Source organism: Falco rusticolus, chromosome 2 (assembly GCF_015220075.1).
Source record: "Falco rusticolus isolate bFalRus1 chromosome 2, bFalRus1.pri, whole genome shotgun sequence".
In the NCBI taxonomy this organism is placed as follows: domain Eukaryota; kingdom Metazoa; phylum Chordata; class Aves; order Falconiformes; family Falconidae; genus Falco; species Falco rusticolus.
In genome coordinates, this window is record NC_051188.1 from 77,173,895 (window position 1) to 77,179,894 (window position 6,000).

Genomic DNA, 6,000 nt, shown 5'->3' on the forward strand with positions numbered 1-6,000 from the left:
TTGCTCTTTTGGCTTCCTCCCAAGTCTTCAGGTTCCCCCCTTCTTTTTGGTGCTTTCCATTCTCTTCTTTTCCCTGCTTTGACTTTTCCCCCTTGCTTTGACTTTTGGTTTTTTTCCATTCTTTTTCCCAGTTTTTCAGGTTGTGCACACACACACACACACCCGTTCATTGCTCTTCACTATGTTGAGCTTTTGCTTCCTATCTTTCCTGCTTGTTTTTTCCTGCCTGTCTTTCCCACTTCCTCTTCCACCATTGCTTTGCATTGCTTTTAGTTCTGTGTCTTTCACTGCTTTGCTTTTCTTTCTAGTGCTTTTCAGGTCTTTCCCCCCTTCTTTTCAATATTTCTATGTCTTTCCCTTGTTTTCAGTGCTTTTCAGGTGTTTTCTTTGTTCCCTTTCCTCACTTCAGTATCTTTCAGGTTTCTTCCCCCTTCCTTCTCCACTTCGTTCCCAAGTGTATTTCAGGTTTCAGGTGTATTTCTTCTTCCCCTCACTAATTTTTCCATCCCCTCTGCTTTTCCCTGCTTTGACTTCTTTCCCATTCTTTTCCCATCTCTTCCATAATTTTTGCATCATTTCATTTCCTCTCCGCTTCTCTGTTCCCTGCTTTTGACTGCTTCTGCTTGCACTTCTTTTCCCTATCTGTTTCTGCACACACACACCATCTCCCTTGTATTATTTTCATTGCTTTTCGCTGTTCTGATGTGTCGCTGCCTTTCATGTCTCTCCCCCCGCACCTTCTCTTGTTTTCCCTATTTATTCCTGCTTTGACATCCTTTCCCTTCTTTTCCCTCTTTTGACTTGTTTTCATAGTTTTTGTGGTCCTCTCTGGCCTTTTCCCTGCTTTACAGGTCTTTTCCTTGGCACTGCTTTGTCTTTTACCTGCTTCTCTCTTATAATTTTTCCCATTTCTCCCTTCTTACCTTTCCCCTGCCTTTCCCTCCTTGTCTTTTCCCTGTTTTTCAGGGATTTTCATCTTCCCCTCCCCATTGTCCTTCACTGTTTTGATACTTTTTTCACTGTTTTTCCATGCCTTCCCCCCTCCTCCCCCTGGCTTTGATTTCCTTTTCTCTGTTTTTCAGATGCCTTCCCTCATTTTCCCTGCTTTTCATTACCTTGATGTTTTTCCTGTGCTTTTCTCTCCTCATTTTCTCTTTGCTTTTCTATCTGCATCTTTTCTTTCCTTTTTATGCTTTCATTTCCCCTCTCTCCCGGTTTTTCAGTACTTGGAGACTTTCCTGTGTTTTCAGGTCTCTTCCTTGCTTTTCCCTTCTTTTACATACTTTCCTTCCCTACTGCCCTTGTTTGTCACCGCTTTGATTTCCTTTTCACTGATGTTCAGGCTTTTTCTTTTTCCCCTATTCCCTGGTTATTGCTTCTCTGTCTTTCCCTGCTTTTCTTGCTTCTACTTCTTTCCCCTCTCTTCTTTTCAACACTTGTCACAGTGTCAAATTATTTTCACTACTTCACAGGTCTCCGCCCCCCCCCCCCCCCCCCCCCCATCTTTTTTCCTGCTTTTCACTTTTTTTTTTTGGGGGGGGGGAGGGGGGAGTTTTGGCATTTTTTTCCAGCTTTTCTGGTCTCTTCTTTTTTCCTTCTCCTTCTCTTCTTTTCCCTTATTCTCAGTTGTCTATTTTTCACTGCTTTTTACTGTTTTGACTATTTTTCACTTCCTTTCAGGTCTTAACTTTTTCCTTCCTTTTGCCTACTCGTCACTGCTTTGACTTCTATTCCCTGCTCTTCTGGTTGTGATAATTATCCTCTCCCTGCGCCTTCTTTCCCCTGCTTTTCATTGCTTTGACTTTCTTTCCCAGCTTTGTCCTTCTCTTCCCTGCATTTCCCTGGCTTGACTTCCTTTCCCAGCTTTTTCGTGTTTTGACTTCTTTCCCTGTTTTACTTTTTCCCCTTCTCCCAGCTTTTTATGCTGCTTTGCCTTCTCTACTTTTCAGGTCTTTTTCCTTCCTTTCCCTTCTTTCCCTGATGGCTGCTTTTCAGGTCTCTTCCTGCTTCCCACCCTGCTGCCCCCTGGCTTGTGCCTTCCTGTTCCTGCTGTTCATTGCTTTTGACTTTTTTGCCTGCTAGTAACAGCTTTGATTTCATTGCTTTCCAAGTCTTCCCGCCCCCCCCCCCCCCCCCCCCCCCCCCCCCCCCCGCCTTTTCCCGGTTTATCACAGCTTTGACTTCCTTGCACTGCTTTCCTGGTCTTCCCCGTTTCCCCCCCCTGCTTTCCGCTGGTTTTTAGTTTGGTGGGTGTTGGTTTTTTTGGTTTGAGTTTTGTTTGTTTGCTTTTGTGTGGGGGGCGGTGGGTGAGTGTTGCAGGGTGCAGTGGGGTGGGTGGGTGTCTTTCCTCCTTTCCCCTGCTTTCCCTCCTTTCCCCCGCTTTTCAGTCTCGTCACTGCATTGACTTTTTTCAACTGCTTGTCTGTACTTTCCCTTTCTCTTCACTCTTCTCATTACTTGTTACTGCGTTGAATTCTTTCCACTGCTTTTCAGGCCATCCTGCCCCGCCTACCCCTTCAGTTCTGTTCTTTGACCTTTTTGCTGGGTTTTAGATATTCCCCCCTCCCCCCCCCGCCCGCCTTTGCTTCCCTTCCATGCTTGCCCCTTCCCTGTTTTGCACTGCTTCTCCCGGCTTTTGGCTGCTTTTTCCTACTTTAAATTTATGCACTCCTTTTAGCTATTTTCAGGTGTGTTTTGTTTGGTTTTCCCCCTCCCTTCTCTGCTGTTCCTTTTCCTGTGTTTCACTGCTTTAATTTCTTAGGCTGCTTTTCTGGTCTCTGGTTTTCCCTGCTTGTTACTGCTTTGAACACTTGTCCTGTTTTTCATGTCTTGGGAGGTTTTTTTCCCCCCCCCTAACTTTTTTTTCTCTTTCTGCCCTGCTTTGACTGCTTTTTCATCTTATATGCTTTACACTATTCCGAATGTTTTTTGCTGCTTTTCACTGCTTTGCTGTTTTTCAGGTCTTCCCCGTATCCCTTCCTTTTCCTACCTTTCCCTTCCTTTGCTCTATTTTTTCCCCCATTTTGGCTTCTTATCATGGCTTTTCAGGTCTTTTATCTGCCCCCCACCCCACCCCCCCGCCCTTTTTTGTTCCCTGTTTTTCTTCTTTCACTGTTCCCCTTCCCCCTTTCTCTTGGTCTTTCTCCATCTCACTTCTTCTTCCCCTTTCCCTCCCTGCTTTTCTGCTTTTTGTTGCCAATTTTCACATTGTCTTTCCCCCTCTGATTTTCCCTTCTATGCTTTTTCCTGCTCTCCCCTGCTTTTCATGGCTTTGACTCCTTTCACACCTTCTTTTTCTTTCCTGCTTTTCCCTTTCCTTCTGCTCCCTGCTTCTCCCAGCCTTTTTGCTGCTTTCCTCACCTTTTTGACTCTTGTCCAAGATATGCACTGCTTTGATTTCTTTTCACTGCCTTTCAGGTCTCTTCCTTTTCCTCTCTTCTTTTCTTTTCCTGCTTGTCACTCCTTTGACTTCTCCTCACTCCTTTCTTGCTTAGCTTCCTTCCATTTTTGTTTCTCTATTTTTTTTTTTCATCAGTTCTGGTTTTTTCCCGGTTTTCTCCTTTTTTTCACTTTGGCAGTTTTTCATTCCTTATCACTTATTTTTCTTTTCATGCGTTCTTTTTTGCTTCCATGTCTCTTTTCAAATGTTTGCATCTTTCAGGATTTTTTTCATTCTCTTCTTTCATGTCTCATTTTCTCTCTCTGACTTAGAATCATAGAATCATTAAGGTTGGAAAAGACCTTTGAGATCATCAAGTCCAACCATTAACCCGGGACTGCCAATTCCATCACTAAACCACATCCCTAAGCACCACATCTACACGTTTTTTGAACACCTCCAGGGATGGTGAATTCCACCACCTCCCTGGGCAGCCTGTTCCAGTGCTTGACCACCCTTTCAGTGAAGAATTTTTCCCTAATATCCAATCTAAACCTCCCCTGGTGGAACTTGAGGCTTTTCCTCTTGTCCTGTCGCTTGTTATGTGGGAGAAGAGACCAATCCCCACCTCGCTCAACTTTCTCCTTTCAGGTAGTGGTCAAGAGCAGTAAGGTCCCCCCTGAGCCTCCTTGTCTCCAGGCTAAACAACCCCAGTTCCCTCAGCCGCTCCTCATAAGCCTTGTGCTCCAGACCCTCCACCAGCCCCGTTGCCCATCTCTGGACACGCTCCAGCACCTCAATGCCTTTCCTGCAGTGAGGGGCCCAATATTGAACGCGGCATTTGAGGTTTGATCTTGAAATTCTCTTCTGGCCTTGATTTCTGTATCTTCTTTCACAACTTTTTTTTTTTTTCACCACTTTTCACTGTTTTTAATGTCTGTAACTTCACATTTTTCACCACTTTTCTTCCTTTTTGCTTCCTTCCCCTCTCTTTCCCCTTATCACCTTTCCCCCTTCTTTCTCCCTTTTCACATCTCTGCTGTCTTCATCAGCATTCCAGTCAACCTCTTTTGTTGGGTTCAGTACATGGAAAAGGAAATAAAATACACATATATAGGCAAAAATTAAGTGCTAGTAATTGTGCAAACTTAATCTTTGTCACTTTGATACCTCAAAGTTGTTGCCGTGTTTTTCTCTTCCGTTAAGTCCATTCCATCCAGTTGACTGTAATGAGGAGTTAATCCTTTCAGGAGTCAATGCATACTGCAGTTTGCTGATACTCTGGTAATGTTTATACTTACGGACGTGCAGACAGGCAGGCAGGGAGAAGAGGTCTGATGTAACAATGACTGAACATTTCACCCTTGAATAAAACATTCAGCTGAGATTTGAGACATGTGGGATTCTAATCTTGCCTGTCCATAGGGGTTCCAAGAGATACTCCCATACCGCCACAGGGGTGTCACTTCTTTCATGTGATTTCAGAATAGAAGGTGAAAAAAAAAAATGGTGAAGAGGTGCTGTGCACCCCTCCTCTCAAAATGGCCTCACTGAGTGCTGAGGGTTCAAGACTGGTTCAGACAGGCAGAGAATCCAAAAGGAGGAGAAGCGGGTGGCCTTGTGGCTTTAAAGCATTTCCTAGAAAAGGAGAGGGATTAGGTTTAAAACCATCTGTACAAAAGAGTGATGTGAAATGGGTGTCAGGTATGTTCTTTTGAGCTGAAAACAACAGAAGGGTAGCACAGCAGCAGCGAAAGCAAACAGGAACTCAAGTGGGGAGTTGAGGCAGGGGTCTAGGTCATTGTGAAAGGAGGGAAAATGTCCAGGTAGTTTCTGTAAGTAGCCCTTTGTGCTTTCAAATGTCTAGGTCGCAGTCAAAATGGTACAGATGGCTGCAGGCAGCTCTGCAGAGCTTATGGGCAACCCGCAGATTCATCTCTACGGGTACTGTGGACATATACTGGTTTCTTACTGGTGGGCTTGTTTTCATGAAGACTTACCAGCAACTTCCATTTTCACTGTTTCTTCTATAAAGGCAGTAGGCATGCAACTTATTAATTAAGGAGCAAATTAATGCAATGGTAATAAAAGCCCATTTCAGATGTGCTGAAAAATTAATCTCATGCTACTTGGCTATCATCACAATATCATCATGAACTATCTCTGCTAGCTTTTTGTAGGGACTGTGTTATGACAGTATTTGAGTGTCACACAGTATTTACAATACACCTAATATGTTCTCAGATTCATAATTTCTTTTGTGGAAAGGAAGGAGAAAGATATTATCCCAAGGCTTCTAGGTGTATTTTACAACGAAATTGCAAGAACTAGCAGCAATGAAACAGCTAGAAGAAACATTTGCTTCTACATTTATTTAAAATTTATTTTTATTAGGAATCAAAGTATCAATATAAACATGATATAGGTCTTAAATGGTATTAGTTACAGTCTGAAAGCAAACACTTCAATATAAATCATACAGGTAAATGGAGGATGAGAGAGGTGGAATAAGGAAAACTAAAGGTAGTACAAAGAAGTAAAGAAGGAACATGAAATTAATGAAAATTATGATTTGTTTTTTAAAAATAGAAAACGCTGTTTGGGAAGGAACAAGTCTCACA